The sequence below is a fragment of the Tursiops truncatus genome, chromosome 16 (assembly GCF_011762595.2).
Source record: "Tursiops truncatus isolate mTurTru1 chromosome 16, mTurTru1.mat.Y, whole genome shotgun sequence".
Taxonomy (NCBI): Eukaryota; Metazoa; Chordata; class Mammalia; order Artiodactyla; family Delphinidae; genus Tursiops; species Tursiops truncatus.
The window spans coordinates 57,171,971-57,193,762 of record NC_047049.1 but is presented as its reverse complement, the minus strand read 5'-3'; the positions used below and the strand labels follow the sequence as shown (position 1 = coordinate 57,193,762).

General features: G+C 47.0%; 1 long non-coding RNA gene across 7 annotated transcripts in view; it reads left to right on the top strand.

Annotated features, from left to right (window-relative positions):
- The window catches only part of LOC109550132 (uncharacterized), a 154,313-nt gene extending 134,391 nt beyond the window's left edge, over nt 1-19,922 (top strand). For 4 of the 7 annotated variants that reach the window (XR_012326583.1, XR_012326580.1, XR_012326576.1 and 1 more), the window contains exon 8: nt 1,681-3,328. This is a non-coding gene — a long non-coding RNA (uncharacterized lncRNA). Of the gene's footprint in view, nt 1-1,680; nt 3,329-19,674 lie in introns of those variants that run through there. The other 3 variants (XR_012326581.1, XR_012326584.1, XR_012326579.1) reach the window with 3 other exon arrangements.
- The last annotated feature ends 1,870 nt before the right edge of the window (nt 19,923-21,792 follow it).

Genomic DNA, 21,792 nt, shown 5'->3' with positions numbered 1-21,792 from the left:
CTCGCCTCTTCTGGGACCGGGGGGGTACCAGGCTTGCCAGGACCACAGCCTGGCCTGGTCCCTGGGCCTCGCCAAGGCCTGCACTCTTCTCGGCTCGCTTCCCCTGGTTCTTCCCCACCCCCACCTCCACCCCCCCTACTCGTTTTTGTTTCCTCTCCCGCTTCTTCCTTGGCCCCCTACCCGTTTTCTTCCTTTCCCCCCTCTTCATTTATACTTTTCCTACTAGCCAGGGAATATTTCCTATTCTCTTTCCCTTCTCTCACTATACTGTATATACCACTTCAGCGCAACCACACTCGCTGAACAGGGCATTCTCAGGGCCCGGGTTACTTCTCTGCGGCAGGGCTGCCTCAGGAGTGTGTGCAATTCCCAGGAACTAAGGACCAAGTCCTTCCTAATTTCTCCCCACGCAGGGGTTCTCAGAAGCTCTACGCCTGTTTAAGGGTTGGGTGCGTTTGGAGGGGTGAGAAAAAAAGAGAGACCAGGTCAGTGAGATGGGTGGACGGTCGCAAGCTGCCTCTTCTGGAATTAGTATTTGATCTTGGAATTTCACAGCTGCAAAGTCACTGACCTAGCTGGTGGCATTGCCTGGGCTTTGCAAATAAGCAAGGGAGACCCACGAGGCATCTGGGCCTCGGCCCTGAGTATGTGAGGGGGTGCCTAACATTTCATAAGTAAATACACCCAGATAACTGCTCGTATAGCCTCAACGGGCGTTCGGAGGCCCGGGTGGGGCCTGGATTCCTCACGGGTGTGAAATCGTGGCCTTCTTCCCGGTGGCCTCCGGCTTTGAGCTTTGGGATGCTTCGGAATCAAGCGCGATCCACCCTTTTCTGCGCTCTTGCTCCAAACCGATAGGCCCAAATGGTCACAGCTCTGGCCTTGTGGAGCCGGGATTGAGGGGTGGTTGAAGTGTCTGAGGAGGAGCGGCTGCCCGCAGGATCTCAGGCCTTAGTACCCTAAATGCTGGGTTCAGCGCCTCGGAAAGTCTCCCTCTCAATGTGTGTAGGGGGGAGAACCCTCAAGGTCCAGCAGTGTTGGCTGTCCGGGCCGAGCCTCTCCCAGTAGTCACGCCAGGGTCCGAGGCAGCAGATATGGAATAGAGCCCACCTCAGAGTGCTCGGCGCCCGGAGCTGCAGAACCCGTGGCCCCTACCACGCAGTCCCGAAAGCCCCCCATTTGTGTGCACTTTCCATAGCCGACCTAGTAGGAATAGTTATTTCCTTACCCAGAAATATTGTAGCGGTGCAGTGGCTTAATTATCTGCGCGCCAGCTTTTCTTAAATGTATTTATTTCACTTATGCCACGCCGCGGATATTTAAAGAGGTACACATACCGCACACCTCAACGATGCGGAACTCACTCTGGCTATAGGATATATTTGCTGGGTGGTTATTTGGACATAAGTACTGTCTCGAGCCCAGATTACACCCAAGCAGGGGCTGTAAAATGACACTTGCTCTAGAATTTTTCCAACTTAACTATATGTGCACACACTGAGAATTTAATAATATTTTATATCCCTCTACATATCTAAATATTCAGATGTTATGTTACATGCCCTTGAAGCCGGAAGCAATCTTCCGTTCACACTGGACGTGGAGCTGTTTGTATAATTTTCATCTCCCTGCACTTACACATGAATCTTAATCTAATAAATTCAACCTTGTCATTTTTAGAATCGACATAATTTCTCTGGCTGCGGGTTGCGCTGTTTGTATCCGAATAAATCCAGCTCGCATTCTTCCAGCAGGAAACGGCTCCCGGTTCCCGTGTACGGAGACGCATCGGCCCAGCACGGGACGCGAGATGGCTCCTCGTGCTCATAAGGCGGCAGGTCTGGCCTCCGAGGGAGGCTGGACTATCAGCGCGCTCAGGCCGAGCAGCCTCTCGCTGCCCGGCAGTGCCTGGCAGTCGCCCGCCTCTGCCTGTGCTTCGGGAACCCGCCGGGCCGAGTCCGTCCGGGGCGAAAACTGAAAGCAAATTCCACGGCAGATGAAGCTCGAACTTTCTACGAAGCAAGTTTGCAGCAAAGATTCGGTGGTACCTTTGAGAGGACAGCGCGCGCAAAGTGGGGCGGTGGGCGAAGAGGGCACCGGATGTCTGAGCTTGGTCCGCGGCGAAACGAGAGGGAAGGCGCCTCCCCTTCCTTATTTCTCGCCAACTCCTCGGCCTCTGTCCGTAAAAATAGTTTCCAAGGTGCCGCGGACTCCCAGGGTGTGGTTGTGGGAATCGCACCAGGGAGGAGGCGGCTTTGTAAAAGTTGCAGAAAAAGCTTTACCCAGAAGCGTGCGTCCAGCCGGGCTCAAGAAAGCTTGGGACCAACTCGCCTTGCCCCGGGCAGAGGAGCCCCCTGGAGAGCCCCCTGCCCAGACCTCTCCCCTCACCTCGAAACCGCACGTAAATAACCTCCCGCTGCCTGCCCCGCAAACTTCTCCGCGCGGTGCCGCGCTTGGCGGGCGAGGCCCGGACGCAGAGCCGGCCCGCAAGGCCGCTTGTCGGCCCACTCAACCCAGCCTTGATACAGGCTTGCGCGAATGTGAGAGGATGAGTGTGGTTCCGGCTCCCACTTGGCTGCCCAGACCATCACCGCCGGCCTCTCAGAGCAAGAGCTCCCCTCGGGAGCGGTGGTCTTGGGGGGCTGACGAGGGCGCAAAAGGCGCGCGCGGGGCCGCGGGGGGGGGGGCGGCCGCCGGTCTCTCCACGGGGCCTGTCGCCGGGCCGGCCGCGGCGGGTGAGTGATGAGGGCAGAGAAGGGCGCCCATAAATCGCGGGTGTCAGGGCGAAAAACTCTCTTTATTGTCTGCGTGATGGATGGGCCCGGGGACGAGACACCAAATACTTCGTATCGCCTTTAAATGGGAACACATTTTCCGCGGCCATAATTCATGTTTTTTAAATAGAAAGTTTGAAATGTTGCCTATATTTCACCGGCCCTGACATATTTATGAATCGCTCCCTGCATGCAAATATCATTATTTAAAGCGCCGGGGAGAGCTCGAGGGAGGGAGGAGGCGCGGCCCCCGGGGCGTGGGGGTGGTGAACTGGGGAAACGCGAATGGAGAGGGGGGATAGGCGCCCTAAAGTGCGGACAATGAGGCGCGGAGGAAAGCCGTATCCGGCAGCCCAGCGCACCGGGGGCTCCCCTCCCACCGCCGGACCCCTCACAGCCGCTCGGGGAAGTTTGTGCGGTTTGGGGGTCCCACTCACTGCCAGGAGACCAGGGGGCATTTTGCGTCCGTCTCCGAGGCTCTGATCAGAGCCACCTTTTCCGAGAAGGAAGTAAAAAAAATAAAAATAATTTAACAAACTCAAATAATAACAACCCATCGTGTTTCGTGTTCGTTGCCATTGCATCGGTTTTATTGATTTTCATTCTGCAAACCTGAGACTGCGCGCCCGGGCGGGGCGACTGTCAAACCCCAGTCACCTCGAGGAGCTGGTGGGGGATAACCGTCCGGTGCCGCGGCCTCGAACCGCCCCCCACCCAAGCAGCTCACCACCTCTCGTGCACAACGGAGCCTGCGCAAGACGCGGGGACACGAATGACCCGGCCCCCAAGCTCTGGGGGCTTCAGTCCCACCCCCTCTGCTTCCCCAGTGCTGTGCTGCGCTCCTGGGGTCTGCGTCCGCCCTCTACGAACCCCACTGTCAATACAGTCGCTTTGGAAAAAAGCCGGGCACGTGCCATCAGCCTCTCCACTACCCGTCCACACCTGCGCCCTCACTAGCCGAGTCTTTACCTGTGCGGTCCCCCGCGGCGCTTGCTGCCGCGCCGGTAACGCAGGAATGGAAGCGAGGGCGGGGGAGTGGGAGGGACTGAGAGCATTACCCGAGACGGCCAGATACTCAGACCCGGGGCCTCCTCTTCGGACTGGTGTTGAGGCCCTGGCCCAACAAGCTCTAGGAGCCCAATTGTGCGGGGAAGAGCGAGGCGGGGGAAGGGCGAGGGGAACCTGCCTCGGGAGGGAGGGGCGGGCCCGGCGGCACTTCCGCCGTGGGCGGGACCGCGGGCTGCAGCGCCGGTCCCGCCCCTCCGCGGCGCCGGCCCGCCCCCAGCTCGCCAGGCTCCATCCCCGCCGGCTGGGCCCCTGGGTCTCAGGCTGGGACCCGAGGCCTTGGCGTACAACCCGGGTCTCGCAGGAGGGGCAGTGGGCGGCTTCTTTTCCCCACCTAGGGTTGTATCTAAGGATTTTTAAATCACAGGAACACAAGCACATACCTTGGCCCAAACGCTCAGGTAAGACTTTGTCAAACTTTGGTCTTTTGGTAGTCCTGAGACCTGCCTGGCCAAGGGGGTTCTCAAACATTCTCCAGGATCCAATCAGTTGCTCCTCTGACAGCAGGGAATACAGATCCGTGCCCTAGGGTCCCACCTGTCTTTCTGGAAGGTCAAAAGCCAAAGCTAACACTGTTTGAACGTTTGCTTTGTGCCAGACGCTAAGAACAGCAACTCTCTGAGGTAAGTACCACGAATACCCTGTTTTATAGATAAAGAAATTGAGGCACGAAGAGGAGAAATAGGCCTTGCCTCACTCGCATATCCTCATCCATATCCTCATCCCTTCTTTTCTCCAGATCCCCAGCATCCCAACCCATCACTCTGGGGGAATCTTGCTGAGCTTTTACTTACCTTATTCGAGTGTTCCCTGGCCTGTTAGCTGCATCCATCTGCAGCTGAGGCCTTGCAGAGCAAGAGGGGGACCCACACAGAGGAGGAGAAAGGTATAAATGGGGCTGGGCTCAACTCAACTGCTGGGCAGCTCCCAGCCTGATGGGGAAACTGGACCACTGAGCACAATGGCTTGTTTCCTCATAGCCCTTCAGCCCTTCAGAAGCCAGAGTGATATTAAAAAACAAAAACAACCACACAACAAAGCATATGAGATCATGTTTCTCCTCTGCTTTTGCTTCTGGGTTCACATTGTTCTTAGAATCAAGTTGAACCCATGACTGGCAACTCTCTGAGGTTTAATTTGCCTCACCTCCCCCTTCTGCCTTTGTCTGTCTCCTACTGCCCCTCATCCTGAGCGCCTGCCATCCGTGCTGCCTTTTGGTTACTCAAATGTGCCATACAACTTCCCACCTCAGGACCTTGCTAATGCTTTTCCTTCTATCTGGAATGACCTTCTGTCCTTCTTCTCACCTGGCTCACTGCTCCTTTGCCTTTAGGTCTCAGCTTCCATACCATTTTCCTGTACACACCCCCCCGGTACTGGGTTAGGGCTTCTGTATAACCCTCTCGCGGAGCACTTACCACACAGCATTTCCTCTCCTCTTCACTGGATGGTAACTCGGAGGGGTCAGAGACTGGGGCTGTTCCTTCAAGAAATGAAGAGGAAAAGGGTTCATAAGTACCATCAGCTGTGCTGAATGAATGATAACTTTGGGGGCTCACTTCATTTTGGGGGGCTACCAATAAGTATTCTTTATTGTCTTACATCCCAAGATGTTTTCTCAATTTAATAAGGGAGATAACAAATCTTATGGAAAAATAATGATTATTTTGAGTCATATAGTGTAAATATCAAACGAGTCAATGCTCAAGGATGTTGGAGAAGAAAAAAAACTATGATTTTCCAGCCATTTATTCTGATTTTCAAAGTGCAAGATGTGTTGGTTGACACAGTGTAATGGAGACACCCCCCCATGACCACTCCTAACATCCACGCGTACGTGTCCCCAGGCTGTAGCCTGGGCCCCCTTTTCCTCACTTCACATATTATTGCTATCATAGTTCAGTCCTTTATTAGCTTCTGGCTGAGCTGCTACTGCAAAAACCTTCTAATTATTCTGTGTATCCTCAGCCTCTCTTGCCTCTAATGTATTATACATCCTCCTGCCAGGTTAATTTTCTTGATCCCATCATTCCTTTGCCCCCAAATCTTCAGTGATTTCCCGCTGCCACACGTAACACTTGACTCTTCGTAATTTAGTTCTAAACTACTTTTAAACAGCTTTGGTTAAGTTGCATTCCAAACTCATAAAAGAAACCTATATTCACTTCAACCAGTAAAGCACTCAAAGATACATAAAGAAAAACATGATCTCACCAATCTCCTTTTCATTTCCCACCCTGTCTCCTGAGATATCCAGTGTTAACAGCTGGGGGTGTAACTTCTATCCCTTTCTCCATGCTCACCATGCTCATATAAATTACACTCAGATGTATGGAGCTATTATGTTATTGCTTGTTTATACAAAAATGATTATATTAGAGTTCTCTGCAACTTGCTCATTCTTTCCCAATAAAAAATGAGTCTGTAGATGGAGAGCTAATTTTTTCATGTTTTTTAGCTGCATAGTACAAATCTTCTTTGACTTATGATGGGGTTACCTGATAAACCCATCTTAAGTTGAACGTATCATCCAGTTAAAAATGCATTTAATACACCTAATCTACCGAACACCGTAGCTTAGCCTAGTCTACCTTAAACATGCTCAGAATACTTACATAAGCCTACAGTTGGGCAAACTCACCTAATACAAGGTCTATTTTATAATAAAGTGTTGAATATCTCATGTAATTTACTGAATACTGTACTGAAAGTGAAAAGACAGAAAGGTTGTACAGGTACAGAATGGTTGTAATGTATCAGTTGTTTCCCATTGTGATCATGTGGCTGACTGGGAGTGGCAGCTCACTGCTGCTGCCCAGCATCAGGAGAGTATCATACTGCATATCAGTAGCCCGGGAAAAAATCAAAATTCAAAATATGGTTTCTACTGTATGCCTATCACTTTCACACCATTGTAAAGTTGAAAAATCGTAAGTCAAATCGTTGTAAGTCAAGGACCGTCTGTATTCCATAGAGTAGATATACCTCACTTAATCAGCCATTCCCCTGTTGATGGTCATATAGGTTGTTATCAGAATTTTTTCACTAGTACAATTTTTTTTGCTCTATATCCTTGCAGTCAGTGATTTTATTTCTATAGGATAGATTAACAAAAGTGCAGCCGCCTACACCCCAGCCAAATCTAGTGTTCTCTCTACATGCTCTGTGTTTTTCTGCTCCTCTGTCACCTCTTCCTGGAAGGCCCTTGTCCCCCATGCTCGTGTGTCCAACTTCTGATCCTGCAATGCCCAAATCTGATACCAGAATTTAGATAAGTTGTCCAATATCCACCTCCCTCCTTCTTCCTCACGTTAACATTGTAGCAGTGTGCCCCCACCTAAGCAGTGGATCAAAATTGATGGAGGCCAATCATGACAATACTGTTTTCATTTTTTCTAATCATCCTTGCCATTAGGAATGGCCACATGACCCAGTTTGGGCAATTGAAGCGCAAGTAGAAGTAAGGCTGTGGCAAAGAAGGAGGGGGAGTTCTGGGAAACGGTCTTGTTTTCTTGATCAAAGGAGATGATGCAGGTGTTTTGGATCTTTTCTTTCTTTCTCCCTTCTTCCTTTCATGGACTTGGATACGATATCCAGAGCCATAGCAGCCATTTTGTGACCATGAGGAAAAGTCCAAGAGAATAGCAGAGAGACACTTAATCCTGATGTCTCTGAGACACTGAGCCATTTCTAGCAATCATTCACCTCCAAAACTTTTGTTATATTAGAAAAATAAAATCCCTATTTGTTTAAGTCAATGAAATTGGGGGTTTTTATATTTGCAGCCAAACATATCCTTTACCTGTCCCCTTTGGCAAACCTTATTTCCATTGGTGTTACCACTATTGGAATACCACAAAGTGGTCCAAAACAGTTTTAGAACCTATTAGAGTCTTGCCTTCAAACGTTCTTGAGGTATGGGTTTCCAGAGTAACTTGGAGTTAAGTCTGGTCATACCCTTAACCCTCAGTGTTACCTCTTTTGTCTACCTAGCATCTGAATCCTGCTTCCTGCTTGTTATAATATAGGACCTGCTTCCACCTACATAAGCTGAAGGGGCTACATCCTTCTCCCTGTCCCTTATAGCTGAGGCTCCTCAAGAGGTGAGCAGAGGGTTGGGGTGGATTGGAAACCCTTCTCAGCAGCAGCAATGAGCCCAGTGCAATGGCATTGACTCTCTAGGGGAGGCAGCGTGGAGCAACTAGCCAGTTGCTGCCATGTCCAGTGTGATAATGGCAGCTGCTCAGGCAGTGGCCTAACCAGACTGTTGCAGTAGCATGACCAGCGACACCACCATTTTCCAGCTCTCTTTTCTTGTCCATTTCCCAAGTCTGGGTCTCTAGTCCTCTTACTGATTTTCGGAGCTTCCTGATATCCTTTTGATAGATTTCTTTTCTTGCTTAAGTTAGCCAGAGCCAGTTTCTGTCACTCACAACCAAGAATATCAGTTGGTTTGCCATAGCCTGGCTCTTTGGGTGGCTTCTAAACAGATCTGATGGTGATTACTTCTTATTTTTCTTTTATGTTTTTAAATTGAAGTATAGTTGATTTACAATTATTCAGAATTGAATAATTTACAGTTATTCAGAATTCTGCTGTACAGCAAAGTGATTCAGTTATACACATATATACATTCTTTTTTTTTATATTCTTTTCCATTATGGTTTATCCCAGGAGATTGGATATAGTTCCCTGTGCTATATATTAGGATCTTGTTGTTTTTCCATTCTAAATGTAATAGTTTGCATCTACTAACCCCAAACTCCCAGTCCATCCCTCTCCCTCCCTGCCTCCCCCTTGGCAACCACAAGTCTATTCTCTATGTCCGTGATTCTGTTTCTGTTTCATAGATAGGTTCATTTGTGCTATATTTTAGATTCCACATATAAGTGATATCATATGGTATTTGTCTTTCTGACTTACTTCACTTAGTATGATAATCTCTAGTTGCATCCATGTTGCTGCAAATGGCATTATTTCGTTCTTTTTTTATGGCTCAGTAATATTCCATTGTATATATGTACCACATCTGTCGATGGACATTTAGGTTGTTTCCATGTCTTGGCTATTGTGAATAGTGCTGCTATGAATATAGGGGTGCATGTATCTTCCTGAATTATAGTTTTGTCTGGGTATATGCCCAGGAGTGGGAACGCAGAATCATATGGTAGCTCTAGCTTTAGTTTTCTGAGGAACTTCCATACTGTTTTCCGTAGTGGCTGCACCAACTTACATTCCCATGATGGTGATTACTTCTTAGTTGTGGCCGTGGGCTCCTAGGATGGGTAATAGTGATGGAGACCCCAACACCAAGCAGCCTGACTGAATACCTCCAACCTAGCCAGGCAACGATTTCAACAGAAAAACTGGTAAATTCAGTAATGAGAGTCAGTCATGCCAGAACTGAGTGAGAAAACATAATGTTCAGGTGATTTTATAGAATATCTACTGTGTCTTGGACACTGTTCTACTATGTAACCTCATAACTTTACATTACTTACCTCTTAACAAAGCCCAGTGAGAAAAGAAAGATTATCCCCATCTGGTGGGGGAATGTACAGAATTCCTCCCTTTTATTTCTAGTCTTCTGTCCCCATAAGCCTCAGTGCCACTCGGTATGTCTGATTAAAGTTTCTAAGGCATCAAGGACACTGTCAAATCAACCACCTTCGATGACAATCACCTCTGATTCTTCTCAGCAGAGTTCAAGAGCTTAAGTGCTTGGCACTTTGCAGTGCTCAAAAGATGTTTGTGGAATGCAGTCAATGGCATGGGAACGCCTCTGGGCTACGTTTCCTTGGGCAGGTGGTGGCCTGAAGTGTTTGAGGTCTTGTGTGTGAGTGTAGGGTGCAATCAAGGAAGAGGTAGAAGGTTTCCCCTCCACACTGCCCTGCACTCTCCCCAACCCCTGACCTTGGCCAGGATGCTTCATGTCTCTGGGTTCAGTGTTTATTCTTTTTCTTTCTTTTTCTATTTCTAGCTCTACTTCTTCCCTTCCTTCCCCCCACACCCCACCACCTTTTCTACAGCATTAAGGGCACAAATGATGTCACCCTGCTTTTGTTCCCTGCAGAGTCTGCCATATACTCAACAATATTCAATAAATATTGGTTACATGAGTACCTTGTCAAAGCTTTTTCTTTCTTTGTCCCCACCTTTGCTACTGAACCTTCTTTCTACCATGTGGTTCTTCTGTCACATTCTCTAAGTTTTGCTTGAAGAACCAAAGGCCTTGCCATGTCTTCAGTCTCCCCGTACTGCTTCTTCAGAAGAAAAGGCAGTCTTTTTGCCATTCGCTGGTGGGGGACCAGCCCCTTCAGCAGGGATGGTAGGGTGTGGAGCGAGAAGTGGCAGCAGTGGCCTGTGGAGCTGGCTGATATGGGGACACTGGTCCCCCACCGGGCTTGAGAGGCTGGGAGGATTGGGGAGTCTGGGGAGGGTCAGCTGTGCCGGATATCAGCATCACCTTCAGTCTCCTTCCCTTTTAATGATAATTAACCCCCAGTTTGTGCAGATTGATTCTCCCTTTGACGTGGTAGCTGATGGAAAGAATGAATGAGCTATTTCTTGCAGAACCAAAATGTGAAAGAAGTTAGTAAACATGTCAAAAGGAGGCCGGAGCTTATGGGGACAAAATGTAGATGAGCTCAAAATGTCACAGAGATGAAAAACCAGAGGAAAAAGGGCTTCCTCGGAAGGATGGTTGTCCATCTACCCCTGGGTGCTTCTGCCCCAGCTTCAGTCCTCCTCACCTTCATCTAATAGCCTCCCAAGGTGTCTCCTCCCAGCCCCACTTCCCCAGAACTGCTTTGATTGGACCTTCGGCTGCCTCAAGCCCTTGTAGGTGACCTGTTTTCTACCAAAAAAAAGTTTCACATGCTTTAGCTCCTCTCCTTCAATCTTCTTACCGTGAAAGCTTCCACTGTTTGTGCAGACTAGCCATCCGGCCAGACTGGGATCTTCTCCCTCACACCAGGCCACCCTCCTCAGTCCCATCTTTGCTTCTAAGGCTCCCTCTTGTACCATTCAGCACAGGGCTCGGCTTCCCCTCCCCCACCTCCATCAGAGTAGATCATAGGCTTCAGTGTGGTGGGCCCCGGGGTCCAGCTGCTTGGTTCCACGCCGCCACACTTCCTAGATGTGTGACTTGGGGCAAGGTTCTTAACCTCTCTGAGGTTTCAATTTCCTCCTGTGCAAAATGGATGTAATAATGGTACCTACCTCATAGGTCAGTGGGTAAATGAAATGAGACAATGCTCGTGTGTGCCTGGCGTATAGGAAGTGCTCGAAGTGGTTATTATTATTATCCGGCAGGTTCTTTCTTACCTCTGAACCCCTGGAGTGCCGTCTGTGCCACTCATCTGACACTTAATTATCTACTAATTGATGATATCTTTTATTAGCTATTCATATTGTTTAACTCTGTGTTTGCATATGTGTATGCTCAACTTCCCAGTTAGATTTTAAGCTCCTCTAGGGCTGAACAAGATGCCTTCTTTTTATTCCCAACACAAACTAGCCAAGGGCTAAGTAAAAAAAAGAAAAGGCACAAATGAACACTTTCTTTTGGCCATGGCTTGTGACATGCAGGATCTTAGTTCCTGGACCAGGGATCGAATCCGTGCCCCCTGCAGTGGAAGCACGAAGTCTTAACCACTAGACCACCGGGGAAGTCCCACGAATGAATGCCTATTAAAACGAGGAATAAAATGTCCAATGCTTGTATAGTCCTTTCACAACCAAGATTTCCCTTAATCATCACAACAATCCTATAAGGCATGCAGTGTTACTCCCATTTTACAGATGAGGAAACTGAGGTTCATAGAGAGGGAGTCATTTGAATTCCAAAGGTCAGGGCCCTTTCCTGCCTCACAATGGCCTCCTTCAGCTTTCAGAAATTCTGGCAATGCCTCCCTCCTGTGCTCTGTGATGCTCAAACACATCTTCTTTGCTAGCCCAAGTCAGCATCCCTGCCAGCTTTCTTTCTGTGTGCTCGTGGAGCAAGCCATTTGAAATATTTCATTAAATGAAAAAACGGGTTATGAAAGAGCAATACATGTCACCTAGGAAGCAGGCTGTGAGGTGCGACCAACCACTGGTCATCGCAGGGGGTGGGATCGTGAGTGATTTTAGCTTTCTTCTTGCCTACCTGTGGTTTCTACTGCAAACATTTATCACCTTTATAAATCGAGATAAAACAATACAAGTTTTGTTTGTTTAACGGAGGCGACACAGCAGCGCCGTTAGAACTCTCTTTGCTCCCTTGCCCCTCCCAGTTTCCTTTTACTAAAACATGCTCCCAGTCAGAGGCAACCTCTTTCCTCTCCTTCCTTCCTTCCTCCAGGCGCTGAGCCAGGTGGGCAGAGGCCCGTCCCTGGCACTTTGTTAGTCACAGGTTTGAAGTGCAGGGGAGGGTTGGGGAGGGAGGAGTGATTGGTGTGGGGTGGGAATTTGGGGATTCTTTTATCCCCTGCATCTTAAAGGCTGACAGGCTCTTGAGGGGTGGAAATGACTGGTAATTAGTGAACCTTCTCCCTGCACGCTAAAGACACACTTCACAGTCTGCGTGACCTCTGCAGCTTGGTGAGGCTTTGTTATGTAGATACTCTTAATTGGGTGAGTCACTTACTGCAAACAGCTTTGGGAGAGAGCACCGTGGGCTGTTTCAGGGAGGCTTCCTACCAGGGGTTCTAACTCAGGAATCGGGGATGCTGGCAGCAGTGGCCTCTAAGTAACTCCACCGCCACTGGTAGAAGTGGTCCCCACATCTGGGAGTCAGCATGGTGAGCTTTTAGGGGGAATATTAAGTGTTGGTCTTTGTCGTCCTCCTCCCTCTGTCCTTCTCTTCTTCCCAGTTTATAGATGGCCTATTCTGGGCAAGGCTGGGAATATCTTGAGATATAAACTGGGTTCCCTACATTCAAGGAACTGATCACCTAGTTGGGAAGACAGGGACAGAAATAAATGTACATAACAACACCAAATAGCAGGCATTAATGCCAGGCACATGGGAGAGGCCATACAATGATGTTTCAGACCCCGGAGCAGAGAGCTGGAGCATTGGAGAAAGCTTGCCAAACAGGTGAGCAGTACTGGGAAGGGGTTTGGGATAGGGGCTCCCCAGGACGAGGAGACTTTATGAACAAAGGCATCGCCAGGTCACTGTCACACCCAAAGTCCTGGCTTGGCTCAGGTATCAGATGCACAGAGTACAGTGGGGGCGTGATTCACCAGGTCCTCAACGTGCTGCGTTTACATTATTGTCACATGCTGATGTTGATCCTAGGGTGTCCCATCTGCTGCGTCCCTCAGGAGGGCACAATGCATGTAGACTTAAATGCATTAAGTCCCCCTGCCCCTCCCCATCAGGTATTTCGGTGAATGGCACCATCTTGGCTCCCTCATCCTCGACTCCCAAACAGACATCAAGTCTTGGCAATTGGGCTGCAGTCTCTTTGCAATCTCTCCCTTCAGGCCCTCACCACCCTTCATGCGAGTGGGGCTGCACTTTCAGAGCTTGTGAGGACACTTTCCTGTGCTTGCTCTCCCCCTCCTAATCCATCCTCCCCACAACTGTGAGACCAGTTGCCCTCCACCACAAATGTGACCACTTTACTCCTACTGTGGTCACGGTTAGGCCTGTATCGCTCTTTATGATCTGGCCCTTGCCTGCCTCTTCTGCGCTCTCCCCATCTGCAAGGTCACCAATGACCTCCCTGTTGTTAAATCCAGTGGTGAACTCTCTGTCCTCAATTTACTTGACCTCAAGTAGCGCTGGACAAGTTAATCGCTCCTTCTTTCTTTTATTCCAACATTTTATTTATAAAAAATTTCAAACTTCTAAGAAATTTAAAGAACAGGATAATGAATGGCCAGGTCCCTTCCCCTAGACTCTTCAGCTCTTAACATGTTACCATGTAACATGTACCCCCCCACACGCATGGACACACACACACTTCTTTCCCCTTGAACCATTTGCAAGCTGTAGACATCTTGATGTTTATCTTAATTTCTTCAGCTTGCATCTCCTAAGGAAAGAACACCTCTTATGAAACCACAATACAGTTACCACACCTGAGGAAAGTAATGTTAATTTAATATCATCAGTAATGTCATCAAATGGTTCCAATTTAAATATTCCCAATTGTCCCTAAAATGTCTTTTTAGCTTTTTCCTCAGTTCCAGTAGCTAATAAAGGATCATGCATTGCACTTGGTTGTCATGTCTCTTTAGTCTATTTTAATCTAGAACATTCCTCCCTACCCCCTTTTTTTCCCCTGATGATATGACATTTTGGACAGTCTGGTCCCATTCTCTCTCTCTCTCTCTCTCTCTCTCTCTCTTTATTGAGATATACTTGATTTACAATATTATGTAAGTATAGTGATTCACAAATTTAAAGATTATATTCCATTTATAGTTATTATAAAATATTGGCTGTGTTCCCTGAGCTATACAATATATCCTTGTAGCTTATTTGTTTTATACATAGTAGTTTGTACCTCTTAATTCTCAACCTCTATCTTACCCCTCCCTGCTTCCCTCTCCCCGCTGGTAACCACTAGTTTGTTCTTTTATATCTGTGAGTCTGTTTCTTTTCTGTTATATTCACTAGTTTGTTTTATTTTTTAGATTCCATATATGTGATAACATAAAATATTTGTCTTTCTCTCTGATTTATTTCACAAAGCATAATACCTTCCAAGTTAGAACTGTTGTCTTGAAGGATGTTCCACTTTTTGGATTTGTCTGTTTCCTCATGAGTAGATTCTGGCCAAATGTTTTGGCAGGAATAGCATGTGGGTGGTGTGTACTTCCTATTGTATCACACCAGAGGTCTGTATTGTCAGGTTGTCTCACCCTTGGAGATGCTAGGTTTGAGCTCTTGGGTAGGTTGTGTACCCTACCCAAGAAACATACCTTTCACTGTAAAGGTATGTTTTCCCCTTTGTAATTTATAGGCAATCTGTGGGAGGATGCTTTGAGACCATGTGAATTTCCTATTCACCCAATGCTTTCAACATCCCCTGATGATCCTTGGCTGAATTGGTCATTATGTTGGAACTCCATCTCTTTGATCACTTTCTTTTCTTGGTTTCTAGGGCCTGACTTGCTTTTGGTTTCTCCTTACCTCTGTAGCCGCTCATTCTCAGTCTCTCTGTGGTTCCTCCCCTTCTCCTTGACCTCTGACTGTTAGTGCTCTAGGGCCCAATCTTCAGATCTTTTTCATCCTCTCTCGTGGCTTTCAATGCCATCTGAAAGCTGAGGACTCTGAAGTTTCTAACTCTGGTACAGCTCTGTTTCCTTCACTTTCATATGCTCAGCTTCCTCCTTGACATTTCCACTTATATGTCTCAAAGTCATATCAGACTTCTTAGGTCTAATGATCCCCTGATTCCCCACTTCCCCTAACCTGCTCATCCATTTCAGTGTGACAGCTCCATCCTTCTAGTTGCTCAGGTCAAAATCTTGGAGTTATCCTTGATTCCTGTGTTTCTCATACTCTCCATGTCAAACCCATCAGGAAATTCTGTTGATGCCCTCTTCAAGATATACCCGGGTGCTGTTCCCTGTCTCCAGGATTCCTGCCATAGCCCACTGTTTGGTCTCCCTGCTTCTGCCCTTTCCTGTCCCTGGTCTGTTCTAAATACAGCAGCCAGAACAATACTTACAAAATATGGGTCCTCTGCTCAAGCCTCTCCATCTCATTTGGAGTGCAAGCCCAAGTCTTAACGCCAGCCAATCAGGTGATAGACGATCTGCCCCGCCCCCCATCCCCGCCCTACACTCTGCCCCATGATTTCATTTACTTTTATTCTCCCCGTTGCTTACTCCACCCCAGCCACTCTGACATCTTTGCTGTTTCCCAAACCTGCAAAGCAACCTCCTGCCTCAGGGCCTTTGCACTTGCTGTTCCGGCTGCCTGGAACATTATTTTCCCCCTAGATGTCCACCTGGTTCTCCCTTGCTTCCCACAGGTCTTGGCCTAAATATCACTTTCTTAGTGGGGCCTTTTGATCCCCCCGTCTACCCCTGGCACTTTTTATCCCCCTTCTCTGCTTTATTGTTCTCTCACTTAGCACCACCTGACATACTCTGTATTTATTTGTTTGTTATCTATCCCCCTACTGAAAGTGAGCTCCACAAGGGTAGAAACTTTGTTTTCTTTACTGCTCTGTCCCCAGAGTAATGTCAAGCATACAGCCAGCACTCAATACATATTTTTGAATAAATGAATTGAATGAATGAATTTCCAGTACCTCAGGAAAAGTTATAAACTCTCTGGGTTCCAAGTACCAACAATCTCTAAAGTGTCTGCATTGTCTACTGGCCAGTAGTAGCTATTGTAGTAGATGGGCGGCCAGGGTGTGTCTCGGATTGGGGTTCAGGGCTCAGATCATAGCCATGAGATGGAACCCGTGATTCTCGCATTGGCATGTGTCTCTTGTGTATGCACTTACGTGTGTGTTTGTGTGCATTTGTGTGTCTGTGACAGTCTGTGCCAGTGCAGTCATGTATCAAGGTTAGTGATTCTTCTGTGTTTTCTTCTGCAAGAAAATTGCAGATGCTTTATAGGGCTGTAGAACTTTTGTGTGCCTGTGAATGTCTCTTCTTCCAGCTGCAGCATCTTGAGGTCTCAGCCCACCTGTGCTCTGGAGCCATCCAAAGCCTGATGCAGTTGTCCTGGGATACTCATCTTTCTGGCTGGGGTGACTCTACCCTTGGAAGCACTTGAATTCAAGTTCACCACTCAAGCACAAGCAAAGTGACAACACGACAACACAAGACTAAGAGAACGCTCATAGCTTTTGCATTTGCTGTTCCCTCTGCCTGGAAAACCCTTCTGCCAAGTCTTCTCATGGCTGATTCCATCTTATTATTCAGACTTCAGCTCAATTATTGCTCCTCTTAGAGAAGCCTCCCCAGAACACCCCACAGCTGTCTGAAGCTGTGCGGTTTGGGCATCACAGAAGCATTGTGAGTGGGGCTGAGGTCCGGTCCATGCTCTGCTCATCCAGGATTTCACAGGAGAAAGGCTCTGAACTTCTCACAGAAACCTTGGACATTGTATCTAAATTAGCATCTCCACCCTGACTCTCTCTCACATTGTCCGCTTTTGTCTTCATAGCACATGTCAACGCTTTCTGAGATTATGTATTTCACAGACTTGAACTTACATTATTTATCTGCTTGTTACCTGTGTCTTCCATGTAAACCTCATGGGAGTAAGGACTGTATCTGTCTTGGTCCTTATTCTACCCGCAGTGCTGACACATAGTACGTGCTTACTGAATATTTACTAATGAGTATATTCGCTCTCCTTATTTTGGGGAGCTGTACATACTTACTTGTATTTTTATTTTAGTAATAAATAGCTCCTTAGATCAGTTAGTCTACGTTTAAGGAAACTGAAGATGTTAGGAGTGAAAGAGTCTCCATGGGCACCCAACTGGATAGTAGCAAAGCTAGGTCTTGAACCCAGGACTCTGGCCACTATAAGCCTTGACCAGCCATTCATCTGACCCTCAGCCTCGGGTGCTGGTGGTGCCAGGTGCAGCTGACAGCTGTTTTGCCCCTGGCTCAGAGCTGCAGAGAGAGCTGGGCTTCCTTTCGAAGAAGTGGGAAGAGACACTAAATTAATACTGGTAAATCATGCCAGAACCCTCGTATGCACATTATTATTATTGCCCCCCCATATATTCTAAAATAATCCCTGTAAATAATTATAAAAATAAATCTCAGTGACAAATTTTTTCTTTTATTTCCAGGAACACATTTATTCATTCTAATCTCTTCAGGGGTAGGACAAATTGGAGCACTGGGTAGTGAATACAATTTGCAAATAGGCAATATAAGTAGAGAGAAAATTAATATGTATTCCTCAGCACTCTAAAAGGAGAGGAAGAACATTAATAGCCATTTCCTTGCAGATATAACTTTGAAAATGTTATTTCTGATCCATCAGCGTGGGGCTCCACATGAGGAAAATGGTTACAACGTGACAAGAAGTGATTAGATGTGAAATGGCATCTTTCTGGCACTCCTCCCGTCTCTTTATCCTGTTCTTATTGGGACATAGGAGGAATCATGTTTTGTTCAGAAGATCACAGCTCTGGCCTGGGATCAGCTGCTCATTGGCTGGGTGACCTTGGGGAATTCCTTTCTACTCTCTAGGCCTTGGTTTCCATATCAGTAGCTGGATTAGATGAAGCAGTGAATTTGGGTTATCACAAATCCTAATTACTTGAAGGTACTTGAGAAAAATAGAGATGCTACGGCACCACCTACTGAATCAGAATGTCATTTTCTGAGTTCTATATATTTTTTTAAGTGACATGCTGAAAGTCTAATAATTCTTTTTTTAAAAAAATTTTATTGTGGTATAATTGATTTACACTGTTGTGTTAGTTTTAGGTGTACAGCAAAGTGAGTCATATTGAGTCAAAGTGAGTTATACATACACATATATCCACTCCTTTTTAGATTCTTTTCCCATATAGGCCATTACAGAGTATTGAGTAGAGTTCCCTGTGCTATACAGTAGGTCCTTATTAGTTATATATTTTATATATAGTAGTGTGTATTGTCAATCCCAATCTCCCAACTTATCCGTCCCTACCCCTGCACCGGTAACCATAAGTTTATTTTCTACATCTGTAACTATTTTGGTTTTGTAGATAAGTTCATTTGTAGACTTTTTTTAGATTCCACATATAAGCGATATCATATGATATTTGTCTTTCTCTGGTTAGTTCCATATATTTTAATTGAGGTTGGGGGAGGTTCCTCAACCTCTAAGTGGCAGAAACTTTCCAAGCCAAGCTGGGATTCTGGAAGGGTAGTTGGGGCTTAGGCACTGCTCCCTTCTTCCCCACTGGACAATATAAAGTCGAACAGGTTCTTCTGGTCAAGGATCCCTTTCCCTCTCAAGAGTCCAATATGAACCCCTCTCCCCAAGTCAGAGATGACCTTGCTTCTGAGCCCAGCTAAGGACTTAGAGTATCTGTCAAGTTCCAGGCGAATTGGGGAATAAGATTGGTTTCTCATTGCTATTTTCAGGATTTGTGAAAATAATGCTAAGAAATCAGCAGATGGCAGTTTCATTTGTAAATTCTTTTTTTCCCCTGCCTTTTCCACGCCAATCTCCTCCTCTCTTTGTTTTTAATTACAACGTAGTATTTGCATGTTGCAAAAAATCACAGAAGCAAAGCAGAAGCCCCTTTCCCACTCACCTTCCCCATACCTGCTCACTTCCCCACTCCTTGCTAATGTTTGTATTTTAGTAGAGAGACAACAGAACCTTTTAAGATCTAAAGAGAAGGGAAATCTGAGGCACTGAGAATTAATAATGATAATAATAATTATGATAATAGTAAATAATAGCAATAAACTAACATCTGTGCGACGAATACTCATGCCAGACATTATGATTGCATTCAATATATATTAAAATTTTTAACTGTTCGGATTGGGAGAGCGGAGAGGTGTTTTGGAGTATAGATCATCCTCAAGCCCCTCACATGTGTGCACAGACTGCAGAGGGGGGCCTGGAAACCTTCCCTCTTTCCTACACTTCCCAGACTCCTTCTTTTCGGCTGAAAGGAGGCTGCTTCGGCAACGAAGAGCATTTTGTATGCAGACATCCAGCTTTTTTTTTTTTTCATTGAAATCTAATGTGGTGAGTCTGAACTAGGGGCTGGGGCGTGATTAATTACAGCAACCATCTTAACCTGCTCGGGCTGAGCCTGAAAGAAACGAGGTCAGGCTGAACAGAAATTCAGGATAGAGAGGAATGCTAATAAAACTTTGTTAACTGGCCCTGTCTTTCTTTCAGCTGCTGATGCACGGAGTTGGAAGATTTAAGGAATCAGTTCCTGTTTCGCTGGTTCTGGCCGACCCCAGAATCAACTCCCTTGATTGGAAATAAACAGGATCTTCCTTTTTATCCCCAGGAATGTGATGGAGGAAGGACTCTAGGGGAAAAGGTCTCTTCTGCCAAAGAAGAAGAATAATAACAAAGATGACAGTGGGAATAAAATATTGCCCTCTTCATCGAGGGCAATAAGGAAGTGTCTAGCTATATGTGTTGAGCCTTCTCACTCTCCATATATGCATGTTAGAACTCCAGAATTCAGCCCAGGTTTGATCTGAACTCTTTCTGTTCTGTGGTCCTCTTGAGTGTACTATACATGTTGGGCTCCATGTCTCAATTTTGGTTTCAGAAAACAGGATTACAATTACAGCATTTAAGCTTGACATAGTACTGTAAATGTCTAAGCATGAACCCCTCCTAAAGGGTATATCTCTGTCATGTGTACCCTCAGCGCCTGGCACAGTGCCTGGTCCTTGGAAGCTGGGGCAGAGGGGCTATGGTATAAATGGGGTAAGGCAGGGGGTGCCTGCAGCTCCCTCTCTGTTGGCTGAGGAATGGGGTGAGGGGACTGAGGAAGAACTCGGATGACTGCATGAACTTTCCCTTTCCCTCAGTGCTCCTGGGGCAGGGGCAGGAAGAGCTGTGTTCAGGGAGGAACCCCAACAAGACTCATTCCCCCTGTTGACTTTTGTAAACTCCTTGTATTCCAAAGGACTCATTTGCCCACTTCTGGGCCAGCTGTATCTCAGCTTGCTCTCTCCCCTCCCAAGGGGAGGACCATGTTACCTAAAAAAACTTACCTTTTGCTATTTCTTTTTTTCTCTCCTTTATAGTTTCCCTTCTTTCTCTCTTTCTTTCTTTTTTACCTTTTGCTATTTCTATTAAATTTTCCTTTTTGCTCAAGAAAGTGATGAGGTAGAAAAATGTCCCCTCCCCACTCTTCCAATCTTCCTTGGTCCAGGGATACAGATTCTTTTTCTCCTTCTCCTCTCCCTCCCTTTTGCCTTCCTTCTCCTTGTTCCTCTGTCATGAAGACTAACTTCCCAAAGCTGAGCGGAGTAGGGAGAGGTGAATCCAGTCTGTTTCTAGAGAAGCCCTCCCCCACTACATTCAGTAAAAAAAAAAAATGTTTACTCTGCTCAAGAATTTTCAATAGCTCCCTATAATCATCAGTTTATATTCATTTCTGACATTAAAGTCCACTTTTTTTTTTTTTTTTTTGCGATACGCGGGCCTCTCACTGTTGTGGCCTCTCCCGCTGCGGAGCACAGGCTCCGGACACGCAGGCTCAGCAGCCATGGCTCATGGGCCCAGCCGCTCCGCGGCATGTGGGATCTTCCCGGACCAGGGCATGAACCCGTGTCCCCTGCATTGGCAGGCGGACTCTCAACCACTGTACCACCAGGGAAGCCCTAAAGTCCACTTTAATCTGAGCTATCTTGAACTTTATTCTTTGTGATTTCCCAATTCCCTCTTCCCTACAGTCAGCTGGCCTTCCTGATGTGTTCACTTAGTGGAGACCAGAGCGGTTGGGGAGGCATTCTAGGCAAAACCAACAACTAAAAGGTGAGCAGAGGATGGGAGAAGCAGGAAAGGAGGCAGGAAAGGTAAAGGTTGATGGGATTTAAAAGATCTTGAGGGAAATTAGTTTGATGATTTTGGGCTCAAGATTTGGGGCTGTATTATTAGATTGGGAGGAGGCCACTGAAAGATTTCAGGTAGGGTCAAATCGGGCATTTAGAATGATCTCCCTGGGGCTGTGTAGAGAAGGGAACAGCAGTGAGGGGGTTTGGAAAGGTGGCAAAGATCCCTGCTCACTTTGGTGTCATTGGTGGATAGTAGGGTCTGCAGAACAGACCTTCTATGCTCAGAAGACACAGCCGTGTATGGAGGCAGGGGCGTGGGTGAAATGACCTCAAGCACCCTCCTCCTGGTAGGGGGAAGGGGTGGGGTTCCAGTTTCATCTCTGAGTAGGTGTCAGTTTATTTCCACATGTTCTCTCCTTCGGGTCAAAGCCCATCTAGAAAGGGCAAGGGGAAAGTTCCCCGGGGCGGGTAGAGAATCACTTCCTCCTTTTCA